This window comes from Anas acuta, chromosome 5 (genome assembly GCF_963932015.1).
Source record: "Anas acuta chromosome 5, bAnaAcu1.1, whole genome shotgun sequence".
Classification (NCBI taxonomy): domain Eukaryota; kingdom Metazoa; phylum Chordata; class Aves; order Anseriformes; family Anatidae; genus Anas; species Anas acuta.
In genome coordinates, this window is record NC_088983.1 from 9,830,622 (window position 1) to 9,854,671 (window position 24,050).

Below are 24,050 nucleotides of genomic sequence, written 5' to 3' on the forward strand. Positions count from 1 at the left end.
TGGGAGATAGGTTTTTAAAACCCTCATGTCTCACCTTCTTCCCAGAAAAATGCCACTGACACCAGACTAGCCATTGACAAGGGTGTGTCTTCTCCATTTCAAGCTGAGCAATAGGGTAAGTGTCAAGACTTGTAAGTTGTGGAAAAATACAGGAGGCAATAGCTTTTGGTGGTGGGTTTTGTTGTTGTTTTGTACTTTAGTGTTTTAGTATAAGAGTAAAGGAAAAGGCTTTCTGGTTCATGTTTCAGTTTTTCTTTTCTAGCTGAGTATCTTAACCATGAGCAGGCTTCTTCTGTTCTTGAAGACAGAGAAGGCTTTCCAAGATAGTGATAAAAGTGAGCAGTCAAAGGGATTGGTGCCATGCCTTAAGTCACACACCAGCAGAATGATCCAGGGCATACTGAAGTCAGCCTAAACCCCAGGGTGCCTGCTTACGTAGGTGTCTCCCATCTCTCTCCAAGTGCAGTGTCTGAGCCAATGTCACACACTGGCATGACTTCAGCTGTGAAAGACTGAAATACCCCAGATCAGAATGTACCCTTAATGCACAGGTCCTCTTCATTTTGTTATTCCTTATGCTTTTAAGTGTATATCATTAAGCAGTGAGTCTCCAGAGAGCTGCAGTTAGTCTTTTTATTTTTTTTTCTTCATTAAATTAAATTGTCTCCTAACTGCTGTATCATGACATGCTGTGTATCACACAGCACCACAAAATACAGAACTAGTTTGTGGGATACGCATTTTTCAGGGGAAAAAAAAAAAAAAAAAGAAATAAGTAGAGGTGTAATCATTTCCAGTCTCGCTGACTAATGATGACACTGTCCTTTCCCAAGGGCACTTGTCACCTATTCTAATTCTCTGACACTTTGCATGCAAACCCAAACCACTAAAATCTATGGGAAATGGAAACATCCTAACAAGGCCAAATTGAGCCCACCTAGGTTGTCAATGATTTTTTCGCCTTTATTAATGCTGTGTGAATCTTCCTGTGTGTGCAGTGGAATATCAAACAAAGGCAGGGCAACATGGACTGATGCAATGCCCGCAATGCAAGTGCCTACCCCCTGGGGCAGATCCCTGGAGTTAGGCACCTTGCAACACAACAGGGCAGGCTAAGGACTTGAGAATGGGACCTACATCAACCCCAAACTAAGAGCAGAGGCATTGTGCAAGTCAACAGGTGAACACTTAAGACATGGGTGTACCTCAGATCCCACTGCAAAATAACCAGCTGACCTCCCTATTTGCACCCTACTCCAAAAGTTCATTTGAAGCTTCTTTAACTTTATTGTAATCTTTCAATATGCTGGCATGCAAAAGATGGAGGATTTTTATGAGGATTTACCACAAAAACAACTATCCACACAGTTATATAGTCATTTAGGAAGTTGGACTTGGGTCTTCTCTTTACTGTACCACATGGCATCTCCATATTCATAGTTTGGAAAATTTAAAACTTACTAATTTGCCTTTCAGATTTCTCCTAATTAAAAATTAATATGTTTTAAAAATCAGCTCTCTTACACTTCTCTAATTAAATTTCCACAGGATATTTTTTGGTGGGAGAATTCAATTAGGTTTTAATTTTAGTAATCAAAAAAGCACTGGTGCTTTGAGTATTTGATTTTTAATTTAAAAATTTGACATGGCATTCCAATTAAAATGTTCAACAGTTGCATTGTAGCATAAAAAGTCTATTACATCTGGTAATCAGGAGAATCCAATGACCATAAAAAATGCAAACAGTATTTCAAGAACCCTCAGGTAATAACCATATTTAGCAAACACTAAACACTTCAATTACAGCTGCCTATAGCAACTGTGATCACTCAGAAGCCATGGTAGCAAGTGAGAACAACTCTTTACCTATCCCACCTTTAGATAAGGTTGTATCTTGGAAATATCACCTAAACTCAGGTTCTGGAAATACAACCAAGCCTGCCAGAGGCAGCATCAAAAATGAAATATTGACTCTGCTTCACTATTCATGCAGGCTCCGTTTTCTTGCCTTTTAGGCAAGACTCATGTAGTGTCTTCTGTATAAAAGATATAAATTGCAGCTTGATAATCTGATGTATTACTGTACTCTCTTTCTTATCTTCTTTTGTTACTTGCCCCCAGATTTAAGTCTGCGAAGTAGATCTCTCAGAAGGGTCCTGACACTCCTTAGGAAAAGAAGATAATCTGTTTCCATTTTGCAGACCCTAAGCATATGAACCCCCCCACCAAAAAAAAAAAAAAAAAAAAAAAAAGGAAAGAAACTAAAAAGGCACATTCCTATTCTAATAAGAGGGAACTTCTTAAGAATTAAAACACTACATATATGAAGAATAAAGAAGGAAAATTGATCATGATTAGTCAAAGCAAATTAACAGTACCAGAAAAACAACAACAACAACAAAAAACACTTCCATTTTCAGCAAGTAGGTCTTTTATATAAAACATATACTGGTACTGTACTTACTACACTTGTGTCCAGCACAAGCTGGGCTTGCTGTAATTGTATAAAGAGCAACCCAAAGACTGTTTTGGTCCCTAAGGGCCTAGTCATTGTCATAATGGATCACAATTGGCTCCATCTAGTCTACTGACCCGCCTCTGACAATGACAAATGCCACTGAAAGATTCCAATATTGTCATTGCTCCCAACAAATTGTATGACATTTCAGAAGAATTGTATCTATCTGTCTCAGCTTTCATATGTCTTCCACTGCTAAATAACGTAATATTCCCGTGTTAAATTTTTCTGTTTTCCTTTAAATGTCAATTTTGCCATGTACTCATCATCAATCACATGATTATTACAGATTATTTTTGGAGCTCCTTTTGTACACATGACATTGCATGGTACAGACAAGAAGGACAGAGGTCAGATGCACCTGCATACTTAAACATGTGCTTAAGTACTATGCTGCAGCGAGGCAAAAACTTTGGTAAAATTTTTTTCAAGATGGTCTATTTTTTGTATAAAGAATGACGTCACCCACTGAGAGAGAAATTGTGCTTCAAACCATGATGACAGGTGAACTCAGAATCCAGCCTTGTACCATACCAGGTCTGGGATGACATTTGGGTAATGACTGCTGGGGGTTTGGCTTTGTTGAAGATGCCTGCTTTATGAGGGAGATGAGGAAAAGAGTTAGATTAGCTCATTGGTGGTTAAAAGAGGGAATTCAAAGAGAGAAAAAATAAATAAATAAATAAAGATTAAAAAAAGAGAAAAATTAACCAGTGGAGTAGGGAAAACTCCACATTCCTCTGCTAAATAATGAACATGAGAGGAACAGGCTTGGGGAAGCTGGAGAAAAGCAAGGATAGCAAGGCAATGCTTGCTTTTATCAGATCCAAAATCTGCTTGAAATGAAGGGGCTTCTTGAAAACCAATAGGCCCAGGGATGGCTAAAGTATGAGACAATAAGAGTCCTGCACCTGGGGCACAACAACCCCAAGCAGAGCTACAGGCTGGGAGATGAGTGGTTGGAAAGCTGCCAGGCAGAGAAGGACCTGGAAGTGAAGGTTGATAGTCGGCTGAATATGAGCCAGCAGTGTGCTCAGGTAGCCAAGAAGGCCAACAGCATCCTGGCTTGTATAAGAAGCAGTGTGGCAAGCAGGTCTAGGGAAGTGATCATCCCCCTGTACTCGGCTCTGGTGAGGCCACACCTCGAGTACTGTGTTCAGTTTTGGGCCCCTTGCTACAAGAAGGACATCGAAGTGCTCGAGCGAGTCCAGAGAAGGGCAACGAAGCTGGTGAGGGGTTTGGAGAACAAGTCCTACAAGGAGCAGCTGAGGGAGCTGGGCTTGTTCAGGCGCAACCTTATCGCTCTCTACAGGTACCTTAAAGGAGGCTGTAGCAAGGTGGAGGTTGGTCTGTTCTCCCACGTGCCTGGTTACAGGACAAGGGGGAATGGGCTAAAGTTGCACCAGGGGAGTTTTAGGTTGGATGTTGTTAGGAAGAACTTCTTTACCAAAAGGGTTGTTAGGCATTGGAACGGACTACCCTGGGAAGTGGTGGAGTCACCATCCCTGGAAGTCTTTAAAAGACATTTAGATGTAGAGCTTAGGGATATGGTTTAGTGGGGACTGTTAGTGTTAGGTCAGAGGTTGGACTCGATGATCTTGAGGTCTCTTCCAACCTAGAAATTCTGTGATTCTGTGTAATGGAAGAAAGCAAAACAGAATGAATGGAATTTTAATTAAAATAAATATGGCATTCAACTAAACAAGCACTGATGAAGTAATCAGACAAGGATGAGTAAGCTCAATGCTTGCCAGAAAGTGCTCTGACAGGGATGACTTCTCTGAAGTCAGCACAGTTACACTAGGGTGGAGCTATTACAGGTAGACATGACAAACATACAGCAAAGCCAACATGCGCACAGGAGCACCCCAGCCTTAGCTCGGGTATCTGCAGGTGATACAATACACATGCTAGCAGCCGTAACTACAGATCACCAGCAAGCAGACCAAGGTTAGGTCCAGTAGAGATGCCAGTGAAGAGGTGTGGAGATAATGAGAGCTGAAAAGTGAAGGTGGAACAGGCTGCCCAGGGAAGTGGTGGAGTCACCATCCCTGGAAGTCTTCAAAAGACGTTTAGATGTAGAGCTTAGGGATATGGTTTAGTGGGAACTGTTAGTGTTAGGTCAGAGGCTGGACTCGATGATCTTGAGGTCACTTCCAACCTAGAAATTCTGTGATTCTGTGAAATGGCAAGTTCAAAATCAAAATCCTACGGAGACAGCTACAGTAGCATTGCTCAAGCAATACACATCTCGGTGCCACTCCATCATCTAAATTGAAGCTTCATACACTGGTGCCAGTTTCTACTTATTACCATGCTACATCTGATGGCAGCCACTGGGGATGACAGGCTAAAGTCTCCCCAGCCCCTGCTCTTGGCACCTGAGCAAACCAGACCAAAATTAGCAATCTGTGGCATACTGGAGGAGCAGCTCCGTTTCTCTGTGCTCACACAGCCTCTGTAGAAGATAGAGAAAAAGAGCAGCTGTCATTTTAAGGAATGAATATGAAAAGGGATAAGCTTAAAAAGCTAACTCAAAATTTAATAACAAACAAGAAAAAAAGCCACCAAGAAGATTAAACAAAAGTTGAAAACAGGCTTAAAAATAAAGGAGCAAGCAAAGGAATCATTTACAAACCAAATGAAGAGGGGAATAGATGAGATAAACTCTGAATATTAATGAGCAACCAGAAGAAGGGAAAAAAAGAAACTAAAATAGGTCTATTTTACCACAGGCAAAATAATGTACAATGTTTCAATCTCCCCAGTTAAATTACTGAATAAAAAGGAACCTTAGTACAATATCAGCGTGTAAATCTCTCTCCAAACCACCCACATGCTGACTGCTGCTAGAGACAAATAGGTACAATAATGGGTAGAAAGCAAAATGCCACTGCCTCAAATGCAGCAAGGTTTTCCTTCTGTGGTTGGTAAAGGAGGTATTTTAGTAAGCACAAAATAGCAAAACTAAAGCAGCAGAAATGATCAGCAAAACAATTTTAAAGAAAGGGAGAATGCATGCACCAGCCCAACTCTGTCTGAGAACTTGAATGCATAGGAAAGCTGCTAAATACTTTTGCCAAAATGTTTTGATATTTCCAGCTGGGAAACTGAGTTTTCTGGTGGGACAACCTCACATATACATGACACTGAGAGGTGGTTGTTGTCCAGCTAAGAAGTCAGACTTTCCCGCAAGAATGTTGAGAGAGAGTCTCTGAGAGAAAATGCACTTTTGGAAATTAAAAATAATAATAATAAAATAAAAAAGTCATTTTTGCCTCTTTCGATGTTTTGTAGCTGTTGTTTTGTTTGGGCTACATTATTTTAGGGTATCCTGAGGACTGCAGTTCTCCTGAGAGTTGCTCTCATTTGAAACAATGGTCTGTCTTGTTTGTCATGAGGCTAGAGCAAACCTTCAGCTTCACATTTGAAGTGCTCATGAGGCATTCTACAGTTCTGCATGTTATATCCTCAGGGCATCATACACACTAATAAGACAGGGCAGGAGAAGAACCTACGTGGAAAGCCTTTGATGTCTTGTGCTGAGACTTCATGTGCAATCTGATATGTTAATCGCAGCATTATCCATTATAAATAAAGGAGGAAGAAGTGTATCACTTCCACTGTCAGGCGTGTTTAGTTTCCTGGAAGAGATTGCCCACTTGAGTTCTTTTCCTGGCTCGCTGCATCCTATCAGTGCCATGCTAAGTCTCACTGGGCCATCTACTGATTCCTCGCTGTGGGAGAGCAGGTCTGTCATTCCCCTGCTGGCAGAATGATGCTGTAGAAATAAAAATAATGTCATCAGGGATTGATGGCCTCTTTCATTCAAAGATCTTCCTGTTGCAAAAAAAAATAAATAAAAAATGTGCCTTTGCATTCCCTTTACTATTGCCCTACAACACAACAGAGACGAGTTCAAAGCTTTGAAGTTCATGTGTCCTCTCCTGAACACAAATTCTGCAGCCTGAACTGGATGAGAGATGACACATGCTATTAAACTGGCTCTGACTTTTTTCCTTCTTGTTGCTTTCCAAAGATAATACTCATGAAAGGTGACAGATGGACATCTAAGAAAAAAAAGAAAAAAAATAGAGAGAGAAGCTAGACCTGGAGTGGAATTTCCCCAGCTTCTGATAAAACAGGTCTGGCCTTGGTGAGCTCTGTTTTCTTGTGGTTCTGCAAAGCCATGAGTCTTACCAGTGATGCAAGCTTATTCCTGAACTCTCACCAACAAGTTTAATCATTTTTATTTGGGATCCTGTCATTTTAGCAGGCTTTGGAGTGAGGTAAATGAGGACTTGTTCAGATGTCATCCAAGGCTAGAAATTCTCACACTCAGACAAGGTACTCTTAAATATTGAGGCACATCCTATATTAATATCTGTTAGACTGAGAAATACAAGGCAAGTAATAAAGAAAATAATTCTGCAGATGATAAGGGAGCAATCAGCATGTATTGTGTAGTGAAAAATAAATACTTTTTTTTTTTTTTTCAAATTATCTTGTGAGGACTGGCTCCAATGAGAGACCTTCTTGCTCAAGGGAATTTCAAATTAGCAATGTCAGTTAAACTCTAAGAGCTTTTTCTCCTGGGAATAAACATCTGTTTTGTTTATCTCCAGCCAACAGCTAATAGTACAATAATGATCCAATCCCCAGATCCCTTTGCCTGGAAACTGATACCTTAATCTCTGCAGTCCAAGTCTTATCAGTCTTTGCTCCTATGCAGTTTGAACATTTCCTTTATATCCATGATGCTCCCTGCAATGAAAGACTGTCTCAGATTCTGCTATTTTTGCCATGAATTTCTTTTTCCTGACACCCTTTATTCCTTTTTCGCAAATATCTCCTTTGAACTATTTCCTAGATTTTCCACATTTTCTTCTGGCCCATGTATGACCGTTACTGAAGACAAGTGCTATTGTTTTAATTTTGCTCAAGTTCCTCCATTGCTAGTTTTCTCACAGACTGGTGTTACCTTTTATTCAGACAATCAAGTTCTGCTGTTACCTTTACCCAACTGCAATCAATAGAGATGTGTAAAGCAAGCATAAAATGGACATTTCTTTTGAATCTCAAACTGCATTGAATTTCTCAGTGCAATCAGTTAGATCTGGTAGCACCTTAATGAAAGAGACAATCTATGTTCCCAAATGTGGTCCTGTGGTATCTCTAGGAGGTACAAGCATGTCCCAGGCCTAATTTCTTTAGATCAATAGTCCAGCCAAACTGGGTAGAGACCAGGTTCCAGCTGCATTTAGGTGATTTTTAGCAGAATTGAATTGAAGCTTTCTGTTGAGGTTTATCCACCACATACATCAGAATATAGAAATCATTCTGTGAAACAGTGAAAGCTCAGACAAAACACAAAGAAAGCCACTATTAAAATTAATTAACCTATCAGCAAATATCCTCCATTCTTCCCTCTGCATGCACAGACCTAGCTGCTACCTTACCCTGTACACCTCACACAGCTTTAATTCTACCTTTTAATTCCCTTACATAGACAACCCATCTCCTATCGACCCTCCTTCTGCATGCTCAGATGTTGCAGCTGTTTGATCTGGTAATGATGCACAGGGAAGAAATAGGCTCATTTTGGATGCATAGGAATGAGCCTGATGAAAGCTTGCCTTTCTCAGGATACCTCAGCAGTTTGTTTTACAGGAGCACCATTAATTTGACCCTCCAATCAGAGTTGGCTTGGCAGACATGATAAGATTAGATCTGAATTTTATTTAACCTCTTCCAGGTTATTGCTTGATGGGAGCACAACATGTATTTCTGTAGTCAGTGGTCTTTCAGAGCATCTCTGTAACTACCACATAGCAAATTTCACTGTTTGCAATGAATAACAAGGAATGTCTTCCCTATTTAAGCTGTCGTTGTTTGTTAGAAATTTTTGATTTTTCTAGTACATACATCTCAGTAATAATATTACATAATGATCAGGAGATGTGGCCACATTTGCCCCCACAATATGCTACCCTTCCATTTATAACATAAGCCTGTCTCTGAAAACTGAAGTTCAGTGAAGCCTAATTTTGTCTATAATATAGCAGAATGAGCAGAGGCTATAATGAACGCATAAACTTTGCAGAGACCACAAATGAGTCACATACCAGACAGTGACATTGTCCAGGAATGCAGATAACTGCATGGTAAAAGGTTGTAGAGCATTCTGCTTTGTTTTGCTTCCAAAGGAAATGAACTCAGAAATGAGTTGGGAGCACAGAGACTGCCAACCAGATGCAAAACTTGCTCAAGATTTCCTTAAAATGAAAAAGAAAGCCCAGCATACTTGACCAGGTAAATGCCATTTCTAACTGCACCTTTACCACACTTATGGTAGTCGGAGGAAGTTGGGACCAAAGATTTTCTCTTGTTTAAGGAGGAGGAAACTGAAGAGGGAAACATATACACGTTTTTCTTTGTTTGTTTTGTTTTGTTTCTGTATGATGGAAAAGTAAATCCACCACACTGTCTTATAATTGGTTCCACATCAATTTGCCTGAGGAGAAGCAGCTCTGTCAGAGTGTATAGTTTACCAGTGTGGAGCCTGAAATTTTTAAATTATTTTCTTCTGCCTTGTGGAGAAAAAATAAGTGTGCTGCTAGAAGTTGATCTGGCCCAGAATCTGGCTCCAAACAACCCTTTGCAAAATATAGGAAAAGCAGGAATAGTTTGGGAATTTCAACATTCCCCACTCTCCCTGTCCTCTCCTCCTTGTTTTTCACTTCATCATTTAGAGCCCAGTTATTGCTGATTTGAGCCCAAAGAAACCTGACTAGAAACCAGCTCTGAGTAAAAGTGAACCTGACTGGTTTATTTCTACAGCTGAGCCTGGGAGAACTGTGAAGAATATAAAGCAACCCAGCTAATAGAAAACAAATCATCCATTTAAAGTCCTTTCTGTTTTAGTAACTGCAAGTGTTCCTCATCAGTAACACGGATGAACATTTTCCTTTTAATCGCCCTACATCCTTGCAGTGATTTGGCAAACTCAGAGGTGATCCTGGGCTTGCTCCATGTTTCTCTGTCATCCACACCTCTTGCAATTGCTATAAAATGCCACCAGTTTCAATTTCAAGTAGAGAGAAATCCAAACTCACTCTCACACTGCAGAAGAGGATATAATGAAGGCCTGCCTGGCTGTGTTTTAGCCAGCTTGAGATGCTTGGCCTCAGTGGACTTGCTCAGACCTATAATGGGATTAAGTTCCTATTTACACAATGCATGCAGAGCCTGTAGATATCCAAGTCTCTGTATGAGCTGCCTGAGGAACTAGAATTAGGCTGAGGAAAGGGAAAGCAGCCTCGGGTGGGTCAGCACCAACCCAGCCTGGACGCTCCTGGCACACAGGAGCTGCTGTTGCGACCCCTGCACAGCTCTGCTCTGTGATGCAGGCGGGCACTGAGCCCCCGCTCCCCGCCTTGTCATCCCCACAGAGGTCACTGGGAGCTAACAGCTTAAATCGGGCTCCAATGCAGGTCAGTGCAAAAGCCAAACAGCAGATTTCCTGCCCAGTGCCTTATCCACAGGCCTTTCCTCTTGTGGACTCTGTACAGCCCCACTGTTGAAGACATTTTGCTGAAATGCTTTGCGCCATCCAAATAAGCACAGCTTGACACGTGTTTGGTAGGGGTGTGGGCAGGGAGAGACTCAGGAGGGAAACGGTGGGTGGTGGAGGAAATGGAAAAAACAAGGCAACGCTGGGAGGATTCAGGGGCATAAACATTACACGAGGCCCAGGGTCCGCTGGGCAGGGAGTGAGGTGTGGTGGATCCCTGATGGGTCACTGATTTGTGGCAGTTCACCTGGCATGCTTGTCCTGCCCTGGCTCACTGCAGCTCAGTGGTATTTGCTGAGATGATGTAGCTTTGATCAGGAGGATGCCACGCTGGCAGAGCAACAAGGACACATATTTTGAGCCCTGTGCTGCTGCCCTGCCATGAAGTATTGCACCGCTCTGACAGTTGCATGTTTTTTCTCATTTCTTGGTGACTCAGGAATGAAAATGTGGTCTACCACATGCATTGTAAAAAACTCACATAGGAAAATGTGCCCTCACAGGGGAATCATAGCCCTCAGTTCTCCTTCAAACACCTTTAAGTCAGTGGAAGGTGGTGTAAGAGTGTGGAGGCAGAGGGGTTAAAATCCCTCTTTCCAAAGTTAGAGTATTGAATTCAGTCCTTGCCTTGGACTAGTGCAGAGCTTCTTTGTGAACCAAGCTGTATGCATGGTCCTCAGCAGAGGTCTCTGAAAGTCCACTGTGACCTAATTATAGAAATTGATTTGCCTGAGCCATGGTGGTTCAATGGGCTACTTTTTCTTGTGCCTATGGACTCCGTAAGGCTCGAAGTGCTCCAGTTCAGCTCTGCCACAGCACAGGGAGCTGGGAAGCAGCCAGGAGGCCACTTTCAGGTTGCTAGGCCTGAACAAGGCCCCAACACAGAGTGAGGAAGTGAATGAATTGCAAGCACTTTTTCCTAAAGTGAGGGGAATTTTCCCCAGAGCTCACTGGAGTTCACAGCTGCATTGCATGAAGGACAGCAGAGGGGTAAGGTGCCCTGTTCCACCTGTGTGTCCATTTGTACACTAAAGCCCACCTGAGAGATGATTTATCAGCAAGGTTTTGACATTTGTGCCTTGGGCATACAGGAAACAATGCTCCTTACTTCCCCAACAAGCGGGACACAGAGGGGCAGGTGGCAACTGAAGTATCTGGACCACATTCCTGCCCCGTTTCTGAGACAGCACAACTGCTCCAACTGGACTGCCTTGATGTTGGCTGTCTTCTAATTCTGTCCCTCCTGCATGTTTCTGTTTCTGGAAAACATCATAATTTTTTTCTTTCAAAACTTAAAAGCAAAAATGATTTGTCTATCACTTTGTAGAATCAAAATTAAAATGTGAGTTTCTGGAGCATCTTCCTCAAATGCACAGTCCTGCCCCACTCACACAGCCCCCACTAGCTCTGTCAAGCAATTTAGTTGTAAATTTAAGACTTCTGCAAGCTTCCAACTCTGTATCCACTCAATCAATGTCCTGTGGGAGAAGAATGTCAATAACCAGCATTAAGGTTAGATTTGTAAAGATGGCTTTAAAGCTGGTTGTAAAAATGGATTTTTGAAGGAATTCCAAAATCTTTCCCCCATAACTTGTCCTCCAGACTTGGACTTTAATGCAAACACTGTACATTTTCTGGGAAGACTGTTTCTTTCTGTAAATGTCCACCTTGCCTTTTGCATAAGCCTTCTTGTTTAAGCATGATTTTCTGTATACTTCACATGGCACAGTATAATCCCTCCCCTCTAGGAGAAAGGAGGCAATGCAGTTGGACAGAAGCAGATGTGATTTGGATGGGAACTCCAGCCTGAGGTGGCTATTTGATTTGGATATTTTCCTCTATTGTCATGATTTCCTTTTGGACAACATACTTTGTGATATACCCGAGTCTTTCCTCTCAGGGAAAAAAGCAATGCATTATGGGATGCATACTCTAATTAAGAGAGAAATAGCTCACAGACACAAATAGATCACTAAATAACTGGTAAATTCCATGGCAGAAGACAGTTAAAATTTCCAGGTATAAAATTATTATAAAATTATTTGGGGCTTTGGATATTTATTTTTTCTAGAATTTTTTCATGGCAAATAGAAAAGCAGAAATGTAAGCCTCATTTTTGTAAAAGAAGAGTTTTAGAAAAAATATATAAAAAAAAAAAGAAAGAGAGAGAGAAAGAGAGAAGAAGAAGGATGGATGGATGGATGGATAGATGGATGGAAGGAAGGAAGGAAGGAAGGAAGGAAGGAAGGAAGGAAGGAAGGAAGGAAGGAAGGAAGGAAGGAAGGAAGGAAGGAAGGAAGGAAGGAAAAGGAAAAAGGCAATCCTAATAGCTCCTTAGATGGCAAATCAAGAAATATCTAACTTTCTGCACAAGTGAATAAGAACAATTTTGTGAAGAGACTGTATTGAAATGATAATGTCAGTGACACAATGAAACTGTTGCCTACTTCAAAACAGAATCTGGCAGGTGCAGGGGATAAAAGGGATTATGTGCTATAGTTGCAAATGCAGCCTGTATCACAGGTATTTGCCAGTAGTAGAGGAGGTAATTGATACATTGAAATGCAGTAATACAAGTCTGAAATTAAATCAGCTTATACCTCCTGATGGAGTAAGCAAAAGAAGTGTACTTTCTTCATAGATAGGAAAATGAACCAGAATTTATCATGAAGCATCTTCCATTTCTGCTCTGGGAGAGGTGCTAGGTCAGCCCAGGCCCTCTCTTGTGTTAGTTTGCTCCTTTGCAATCCAGCCTGGGGTGCCCACTGAGCAGCAGGGTGCTGACAACGTGTTGGACATGGGCAGCATTGAGTAAAGTGTAATACCTGGAGATTGTATAGGCGGGGAGTGAAGTGAAGACAGGTTTAAAGTAAATACATTCAGAGCACAAACTAGCAAACCTTTCTAAATGTTAGTATCAGATTTTTTTAACAAATTGAAATTCAGGCATTACCAAAGGTTGGTTGGTTGGTTGGTTTTTCCCTAAAAACAAAAAATTGGGATTAAAACAAGAATTATAGCAATTTATTGAATTCTAAATGAAAATAATCCCTTTGCACAGTTATAGCTGGAAAGTTTAAGTATTGGGCCAACAGAGGAGAACCTCTAAGTGAAATTTATTAGGATCAGGCTGTAAACAGAAGTGAGACAGACTAATCTATTTTCATTTCCCAAACAGAGAAACACCAAACTCTGGTCATCTGGCAGAGGGAATGGAAAGTAATGGAAATGGAAAGTACATTTGAGTTGTAATTGAATAATTCATTATCTATATTATTGGCAAGTAAGCCTAGTGTTTTGGGGCTCTTTTGTTTTTTTAGTATATGTTTAAAACTGATCACATCCCCTGAAAGATCAAAACTATCATTGTGTTCAATCCCAGGTGTAGTTCAGCAACAGAGGCTCCACAGAACACAGATGTGTTTCACTGCAGCAAAGTCAATGAGACATAAGTGCTTTGCTGAACCAAAGCCATAACCGGGCCAGAGTCAGAGACCCACCAGCCTCACATCCTGGAGCACTTCCACAGCTCATAGAAATCCCCTTCCCCAGCTGTAACGTTACCTGCCCTGGCAGAGAGGTACACAAATCCTGCAGGGATTGTGTGGAAAGGTGTTTCCACAGAAGGTCTGTTTCCTCCTTTGTGCTGATTGCATGTGAAGCTGATGTTGCAGTTCTTGTGTTCTCCTGCTTCTTTGTGATCTTTGTAATTTGTGCATAAATTATTTGTTTTATGGAGCTGTAGCATATGGCAGCAAAGAATCACTCTGTCATCAGGAACTCCCAGGTGACATAAAGAAAATGAATAACTAATTTGTTGATCTTCATGACTGCTATGAACATGTGAGCACCCTCCCATACCCAATTCTTATTCTTACACAATCCATATTCTTACATGAGTGTGCATTTCCCTCCAAAGAGTCAGGGAAAGAACTTTCAGATCCAGGGTAAAATATCAGTCAAAGGACTGGCTGAGGGTGATTGTTTTAGAGGTCATTTCTATTGTCCTTATTCTTTGTAGCAAGAAAGACTGTACTATTTAAATTACAAAATGGGAAAAGGAATAAATCATAAAAGCAACTGAATATCCATCTCCAGATTATTTTATCCTATTGTACAACAAATAGAAGATAACAACTACAAAGTTCAAACACTTGTGGACAGTAGTTTAGAAGATGACTTTAGTTTTCACACTGTAGAAGGCTGGTCAAACTCAGATGTAAAACCTAATCCAGATCTAAAAACACAAGCAGGTTTGAAACCATTTTGCCTATAAACCAAACTTACATTTAACTGTTACATAATTTAGAGCAGAATTCATTAGCTGCATCATATGAGTTCTCTGGTGTCAGGTTGCTGCTAACTGCTGGTACAGGTGCTGGGCAGATAACGGTCATACAAGATAGTGAAAAATGTTACTGGGGATATTTACTTCTAACTGGCTATTAAAAAAATAAAAATAAAATGTTGTGCACAAGCATTTAGTATTTATTTACTGCCAAAAATATGGTACGTTAGTATCAGAGTGTTCCCTGACCTCAAATGATTGTAGTCTAACAGAAAGACACAAGGGAGACATCATAGGCTGGAAAATCCAGTGGAAGTCCTGTATCAGTAGATTTTATTTTTGGTTTAATTATCAGCTCTCTTCTTGTGAGTCTTGTAGGACTGTCCTAAGAGTGTCATTAAGGACATATCATGGTGACTGTTTTTATAATGCCAAATGCCTAATAAACTGCTGTCATGTGATGGAAAAATACTGCATGGGGGATTGGTTCCCTTCAGTATTAATACTTTAACACAAAGGATATGAGCATGAGGACACTAATTTCTGCTTAAGAGCTGCTTATTTCATCACCTCAACCTCCTATCCCTGAAGTACAACATGATAACATTTTTCCCTGTAGTCAATTGTGATGTCACAAGAGGAGGATTATGACTTCAGGAAGGAATCAGCAGCAAGAAAAGAAAATTTTATTAAACCAAAAAACTGCTTCTTTATGCAAAAAGCATCAAGTAATAAACATGAGCAGAAATATATGTTCCAGTTGGTAATCTGCACCTTTGATCCTACTCTATTCCCATGGTCTTTTAATATTGGTTATGTCTTTTCCTCATTAGCAGAATGGAAGTAATTGCCCTTGTTGAAATGGGATCATAAAAACACGGATCTTGAGAATTCACATTCATAAATCTAAGTATTGGCATGCAAATATTTAAAAGCAAATATTTACTTAATCAGCACTGTAAAGCCTCCCCATCACATAAACATCAGTCATCTGTAATGTTAGCTTAACAGATGTACAGCAGAATCCATACCTAGCAGTCACTCACAGCAGGTAAGTTTATTAAATGGGCAAAGTGTGGTATTCACTTTAAAATGTCCCCTTGAATTCCAGGATGTAATATATCATCTTAGACAAGGCCCAGACCTAGGGTTGTAGATCTGGTCTTCAGTCCCTGCTCATCCCCTTTCAATTTGTCTCTGACTTCCAGTCCAATCTCGCTTCCCTGTCTATGGAACAGTCAATTTTCCTATTTCCACATCTTGTAATGAGTTTTATTCCCTGGCTACCTGCATGAGGTGGAGAAGTGCCTGACCCTTCAGTACAATCATCCACAGAGCTATGTGCCAGAGCAGCTGTCCTGAGTCCAAGGGGCAGTGGTTTCTCCTCTGATATGCTTTTTGCTGGAAGAATAATGATTCAGAATTTCTTCTGAGAAGGGCTGAAGCATCACAAAGGGGTTTTGAACCAAGGAAAAACACTTGCTTTGCCCATAGCAGTGAAAGTGCACTCTGGTTCAGGAGGAGAAGACATTGCTTAAGGGAAAGATTGAACAAGGAATTGCAGAATAGGCTCAGCCTGGAATGATTTTATCATGTCAGGGCCTCAGTTCATCAGGAGGAATTTCTACACAATAAGCAGAAGCATCTTGAGAGCCTCCTCAATTTAGGATGATAGCATAGCTTTGATGTTCACCAGGTCCTAGAAACTTGGCGTTGACTGGTAATGTCTTGCACTCTAAGATCAAAAGTGTGAGCTGAATTTTCTTTCAGACTTTCTAACCCTAACTTCCATTCTAACACTAAGATGAAGCTTATCCTGATTTAGGATGCAAAAATAACTGGTTTTGGTAAAGAATTTTCCCTAGGACTTTGCATGAAATTAAGGTTTATACGTGGAGGTTCGTTTTTATGAAGCTCCACTTGGTGCTTTGTAATTTAAATTGACATACTCCTCAGGGGCTGTTAGCGGTAAAAATAAATTAACTGACAGAATTGCAATAGTAGCAGTGTTGTAACTGCGATGGTCCAAGAATATATTATTCTCAGCCTGTGCTTCATTCTCTTCAGACTCAAAATAAGGTTTATGTGCCTGAAAGAGGTTGGTTTTTTGTTTGTTTTGTTTTGTTTTCCAGCAGGATAATACTTGTCCTCACAAACCTGGCCCTGGCTATTTGACATTCTCCCCACAGTGTGCAGGGGCTGCAAGATCTTGCTGCCTCCAGCATTAAGCAGCTAGACACAGTGACCTCAAGGGTTGGACCTGTGCTCCCATGACCATCTTCATTATAGCTCGGCTACTTCAGTGGTTTTCTGGTCCTTTCTGCTCTCTTTCCCTTTGCTTTGGCCATATAAACCTCTGACCTTGAAGATCATAAGCACAATGCAGTGGTTTCCAGTGCTCAGAACTAATCACTGCTGTCAATAATACTCAGGACAAGCCACAAGTTATTATATTCAATACACTGATTGGTGTTGCTTTTTGCTACTGTGAAAGCCAGGTTATGGAGTTGGGCTGTCCACAAAGCCTGTTCCTATGCTCTTTTCATAAGTGAGTAAAAGGAACTTGCAGCATAATAGGGTATAAGTGTTCCTGGAAGACCAAAAAAATAAAAAATAAAAAAAAATAGAAGAGAGAGAGAGAGAATTTATCTTTTGTAAAAAGATTAAAATCTGCAGAGGCTTTTTGAAAATAGTTTGAATATGGACTCTTGAGAAAAGAAAGAAAGAAAGAAAGAAAGAAAGAAAGAAAGAAAGAAAGAAAGAAAGAAAGAAAGAAAGAAAGAAAGAAAGAAAGAAAGAAAGAAAGAAAGAAAGAAAGAAGAAAGAAAGAAAGAAAGAAAGAAAGAAAGAAAGAAAGAAAGAAAGAAAGAAAGAAAGAAAGAAAGAAAGAAAGAAAGAAAAAAAAAATCAGCAAAAATAGAAAAATGCAGGCCTATGAAAGATTGCCGTGATCATTCCTGGTGAAAACTATTACAATACGGTTTGTGCAGATACTGAATAACCTCATGCTGGTTGCTCTGAGATATTTGAAGATTGAATTCTGTCAGGTCAATATAAGAAATGCATTTTCTACAGTGCGGCTGTGCTTTCAATACAATGTCAACACTTACAGTAATAGGCAGCAAAATGCTACATCCACGTCTAACTTTGTATTGCCATTTCATATTTGAGTTAAAATGTGTAAGATATTTTACTGCATGCCGCAAGTGAGGGGCATAGTTTCTGCAGCATGTAGCAAATTCCCTCTTAGACATAATGCAACCTACTAACCCCTATTTGCATTTTATGTGTGGTTAAAAGCCAAAGAAAACAAACAAACAAATAAAAATTAATGTCTCATTCTCTCTGCCTGCCATGTAGAGGTTTTCAAACATCAGAACCTGAACTCCTGTAACCAGAAGCACGCACAGCAGGCGTGGTAAAATGGGAGTCCCTGTCTGCACAGTGAGGTTGTTCTGACAGAAATGGATAGATCTTCCCTTCAAACATGGGTGATAGAGAGGCTGCTGAACAAAAGTGAAGATGAACCAAATGAATTTTAAACTCTGACATTTACAAAGCTATTTTCAAGACAAAAATGAATAGGCTTCATGTGTCGAAAGACTTGCTGTCACCTGTGTCAAGCTTAAAAGTCTGTGTCACATCCCTTTCTTCTTAAGAAAGATGCCTGATTCTAAGTCCTAGCTTGATCTCACCCATCCACAAATACAGAAAAGGCTTTATAAGACAGGTTCTTCTTATTCTGAAAAATAAAAACAGAATGTCAGCAGTTTTTATTATTATAGCTCTAGGGAACTAAATTGGAATTTTTTAAGGTAAAGGCATCAGACCATTAAAGCGTATCTGTTTATGGTTATAGAAAATGGAATAGAAGATCTTTAGCATATACTGTATTCATAGTGTCATCAAAACGTTCATTTCAGGTCTGGAAGGTTTATTAAGTTGCTTTTATGGGTTGAAGGTGCAGACACGGGTTTCAGAAACAAGGTCATTTCAGGAGCCAAACTGCTCTGTGAGAGGACAGAGAAACTACAGAACCGTTTTTTAACATGTGATTTAATTGCACTTAATGTGCCTCTTGCCACATATTAGTGACTCAGAGATATGTCTTTTTCATGGAAATAAATTCACACTGTACTCCCAAATATAGTTAGCACTTTTCAGCAAATCTATGACTTATTCCTTATTCAACAGGGAGCTCATTTATCTTCCTATTCAAAAAAAAAAAAAAAAAAAAAAAAAAAAGAGAGAGGATCTCATTTTCCCTTTTTTTTTTTCCTTTTGTTTGAGCCTTTGTATTCAATAGTGGAGAGCAGGGAATTAGTAGGTCAGGAAATGGAGTCAGAGCTACAAATTAATCAATCATGCCTCATGTCCTGATATTGCAACACACAGACTGATGTCACTGGGAATTGATGAATGCCACATCTGCATGTAAAACTCATAGGCAATGTCGGGAACTTGTTCCGCAGCTATTTGGTGGTTACCTTCGAGTCTGATTGATAACATCTTCTCACTGTTTCATTCTGCAGCACCTCATGCTCTGCGAAGGAAGGGAACTGATTCCTGACACTCTGCCCTTGTTAAGACATGGGGATTCCATCTTTTTCTTGCAAATTCCTTCAAGGTTGGGTCCAAGACAAAACAAACAAACAAACAAAAAAAGAACATTTAAGATCTAAATTTTGACAAAATTCAACAGTATTTGCTCAGACAATTTTGTTCAGACACATCTCTCATCTCTCCTTTGCTTAAGGTTCCTAAGAGCCTGTTGGGATCCACATGACACAGGAGGTGATTAATGCTTTGCTTGCCTTGTCTGAAGAGCATTCAATAAGAGCAAATCAAGAACAAAGGACCACACACACTAAACCACTAGACATTCTGCTAGAGAGCAGTTCACTACAAAACTTTTACCACTTTCAGGGGAGGGGTAAGTTAAAAAAATATATATATTAAAAAAACAAAAACAAAAACAAAAACAAAAAAAAACACCCTACTTCAGCAAAAATAAGGTTCAATCTAAAATTGCGCCAAAAATGAAAATTAAAGGAATAGACTTGAAAAAACAATCTGACTGATAATTTTGAATTTGCCTTAGTACAGCAACATTTTCTGTTACATGGGGAGAGAAAGGATCAAATGCTGAAAAAAATAAATAAATTATGATTTCATTAAAATCCTGTTGTCATTCTGCTGATGAGTGCTACAAGCAGTGACAATGTCGTGAGCAGCTAGACCAAGAGCCTCGCTCTTTGTGGCAGGCCATGCAGCCTCCCAGCAGAGAGCTCAGTACCTTCACACTCGGACATGAGACCTTCATCTGGTTGCCCAGCCAAACACATACATTAAAATGTATTTTTTTTTTAAATACATTTTAAATTGTACACTGAAGCTATCCTCATCACATGGTGGATGCACTTGTGTTCACATGGTGAGGCTCTGAGTACAAGTCGGTTCGTGTCACCAGACGCTACTCATATATCCAGTCACTGGTGAGAGCCACAGTGTATGACAAATGTTTTCCGTAGCACTATGAAGAAATTTGGGTACAAAAGGCAGGCAATGAGCTCACAGGACAATTAATCCAACATGCAGTGCATTCATTACATGTATCCAATGAGCTCTTAGGGAAAATGTCAGTCAGGAGCATGTTCAGAAGTATTAATGAGAAAAGCACCAAATCTTAAAGTCCAAATATTTGCTACTCACGAGCACGATGTCTGCTGGAATCCAACGCAGCTTTGCATATGATACCCAAGTCTACAGCAAAATTAGCAAACATGCTTTGAAGGGCAGGGGTTGGGGGGAGAAGTCCCTCATGGGAATTGAGCGCTGTGACATGTCTGTGGTTCTGATCTGACTGAATTTTATATGAGAAATAACTTTAATTTTAATTACTGCTTTTCCAAACTAATTTCAAACATTTCTCCAAAATGCACAGGCTGCTACAGAGACTCATGTGCATAATGAACATCTGTAGTAAAACTGCTTTATTATGGGTTGTTTGATGCAGTTTATTGCATACCCATTGGTTTTTGGAATGGCATTAGTGAGCAGCATTTTGAAGATGGATGCTAAATTTTGCTGTGGCAAATTAGTGTCAACCAAGAACATATTAGCAAATAAAAGAGTGCATCTGCTCCAAACAATGTTTTTGCTTTGTATAGTGATTGAAAGACCATAATAAAGAAATGATACATATACTGTATCCCCCAAACTACATTAAAAAACGGTTGCAAGTGATCAGTAATGCAGAAGGATAGACAACTGTGTTACATGTAAGCAGGGTTTGGTGGCAGGACCCCAAGCAGTTCTCCTTGTGTTTATGAGGAGAACACCATGCTCAGTACCCAAATAGTTCAGTGGAGGGCATTCCCTGTCTCCCCTGCCAATACCTTTTTGTTTTAGATATCGCCCATCTGTCCCTGTTTCCTGGATATCTCTTTGTCTGGGTTTGCCCCCCTTCCCTTCCCTCTAGTTTAATATCAATTCCAGACCAGGACATATATACTCCCTTGATGATCATTACAGTAAAACTTCAAGAAAAATCTTTCTGAGATATGGATAGCAACATATGGGGACAGTTTGCTTTATGTCTCATTTTTCATATTAATGTGGTTATTTTATAGGAGTGCATCTCATCTCCTGTCTGACTAATGCCTGAGTTGTGTCTCATTCAAATGAGAAGTTCCTCGGGTTCAGTAAAGCACGAGAGGTTTAAAGCTTTATCATGCATCAGATGTTGTGGTGAATATTCACTTAACATTGCTCAGTAGTGAGTAAGCTCCTTTCCTTAATTTCCTGAATTTTGCCATCTTTCAGGCAATTCAGCTAAAACTGAAATGTTGTGATATATACACAAATTTACTTTTTTCTTAGAAGGAAATCGTGGTTCAAGTCATTCATGTGGTTTAGGTTTTCCTATGGCTAGAGAGACACTAATGCACAATGCCCACAGTCACTTGGCAGGCTCCTTGTGGGTGTCAAAAATGTTCTTGGCTTCAACTAACCATCTGAGCAAGTACATTTCCTTGAGGGCAGCACCACAACAGCAAAAATGTCCAGTGCAACCACTCAGAACAGATAATATTTTAAAATGGGGATGTTGCAATGAAATTTCTGTTTCTGATTACTGGAGGAGAGGGAATAATGGGGGATGAATAGGGAGGGAGAAGAACTGTCCATTAGGAATTTGGAAAACAAAGGCTTCTTTTTTCTTTAAAATTCTCACTTTAAGTTGCTGCATTTTCAAATGCAAGTTAATTTCTAAGAAAAAAAAAAAAAATCCATCAAAAAGATTAGTTAGAAATTCAGGTGAAATATCTCAAAGCCATTCACATGACATGTTTTGATGAATCACATCTAAACCATCCATATGAAATGTTTCAATGAAGCACATCTGGTTTAGGGAACATGATTTGGGGTTAAATACATTTGCAAGATTTCCATTTTGTCTTGCCTTGAATTTGATATATTTGTTTTATGTTAAATTTTCTTGGAAGGGGAAAGTGGGTTTGTACCCAAATCTATGCCCAAAAACCAGTTCACTTTATGAATATTTCATGCCTGTAAAAAGTGGAGCTTTGCCAGCAAAGTATATCCAGGAAAACTGAATGCTGGAATAAATGCACAGAGGAATGTTAGGAGGATTACAAGTATAATTAATGAGGGTCAATTCATATATTAGTTTGAGCATTGTGAACCATTCCTCATACAAAGTTTGCAATATTACACCAGCAGCTCACATGCTAAGGGATTAGAGTTAGGAAGTTTTACATCTTGACTCCCAGCTCTGATCACAAACACGACATCTCCACAGCTGTGTAAAGCTGGCGGCTGACAGGTTCAGTATGGCCACTTGGTTGCATAAAAGCTGGCCACCCAGGGTTGCATCCTGCTACCTCTGAGTCACCAAGACAGGCTGGCTGAAATAGGGCTTCTTGTGCAAATGCACAGCAGCGATCAGGCACAGACACATCCCAAGATTCAGACTCTGCTCCATGCTTCAGTGCTCAGAGCAAAACTTAAGTAGGAGTTAGCTACCAAACACTGCAGTACTCAAACATCCTGCCTAGCCCCCTCCCCTTGCAAGGAGTTTTTAGCCAGCTTTATTACTAAGGGGAAAGGCTGGGTCTTTGTTCTAGGTACCTACACCCTGGTACTTTGGGCACCTTGGAGAAAAGGAGATGTGTTTTTAAATCTCAAGTAACTGAAAACAAAGAACACAAAGGTCCCACCTTCTGGTAACTCCCAGAGCAACGGGCTATAGCATAAAGAGTTAAATATCATCTCCTCTTTCTCTGAAAGTTCTTCAGCAGAGTCAGTCAATCACCTAAAACAACCAGCTTGGCGTCCAAATGAGGAAGGGACTGCATATACATCCCAGCTTTTCATATGCTTTGAACCTAGACATAGACATCCAAATCCTGGAATACTTTGGATTTCAGACACATTCATCATTTCTGACTGGTTAATAAAGGCACCTAGAACATCATGAGAGGTAAGGAGAAAGGTAGTAGAGTAGAGCAATCCTCAGAATAGAGCTTGTATACTTCCGTATGTGTGAACCTGGCATTATGCACAATACAAATACTAGCTAGAATGTGGAAGCAGACACCCAGCTGCTGGTTCTTCACGGTGTGCTTAGGGGTCCCTGGCATGGGATAAACTGCCCAGTGGGTATCTATTCTCTCCTACTGATGAAGACTCCTTTTCAGATCTCCTCCAGTGTAGTGCCCTGCTCATATTTTCTCATGCTTTTCTTTCTTTTTAACCCAGGGAGAGGCTGGGAGCCAACATATCATATTTTCATCAGCAGAGTAAAAGCTGCCACGTGGCTAGTGAAGGGTTAAAGAAAAGCAAACACTCCCCTCAAGATGTTCCTTAAAAAACAGTGTAGATAAGCACATGGAAAGCTCAGACAGCCGGCCTTCTGTTAAGTATGTGACAGAAATTTCCCATCTCGAGGTAAGGAAGATAGAGGCACTGTTAAATTATGTTTCCCGTGAGTGTTGCTAAGGCATACTTACACATATTATATGAGGTAGAAAATTAGTACTTTGAATTGTTATGGTTACATTTGCAGTAAAGTGTAAGTGTTTGCAGTTTTTCAGAAGTTTGCCTATGGTTTGTCATGCAGTTCACCCACTGAGAAGAAAATTTACTTGCTGTAAAATAGCGAAACCGATTGACGGCTACAAGGGAACGATTACAAACTCTACCCAGCATCCTGGTTCTGGGAGAGCTGATTATTCTAGAGATGAAAAGACTAAAATGACAGCTCCAGGCTTCACATTTATCTACTATTTACCTTTAAAAAGATTTAGGCCTGATCCTCACTGCGCACTCAGCAAGGCTAATGGACTCCTTGCACACACCAGCATCTGTCTCTCCCCGTCAGGGGTGTGAAGCTGATTGTGAACTGGGGTTCAGCGCTGTGATGTGCCCAGGACAACACCGGGGTGTCTGTGACGAAGCTAAGAGTCTGTAGCAATGGTCAAAAATATGTGCTATTCGGGGCTCAGAATTTGTTAGATGTAAATGTACCTGCATATATACATATGTATGTTATGTGTGTGCATCTATACTTATATATGCACATGCATATGTAAATATAACATATGTAAGTGATATACTTAAATTAGGTAGCCCCACAGCCATAAGGACTG

At 40.2% G+C, this 24,050-nt stretch overlaps 1 long non-coding RNA gene across 1 annotated transcript; it reads left to right on the plus strand.

Annotated features, from left to right (window-relative positions):
- Positions 1-12: 12 nt before the first annotated feature.
- LOC137856832 (uncharacterized) lies at positions 13-18,537 on the plus strand. Its single transcript, XR_011096821.1, has 3 exons — positions 13-115; positions 8,725-8,830; positions 13,474-18,537. It is a non-coding gene; the product is annotated as an uncharacterized lncRNA (long non-coding RNA).
- Positions 18,538-24,050: the final 5,513 nt, after the last annotated feature.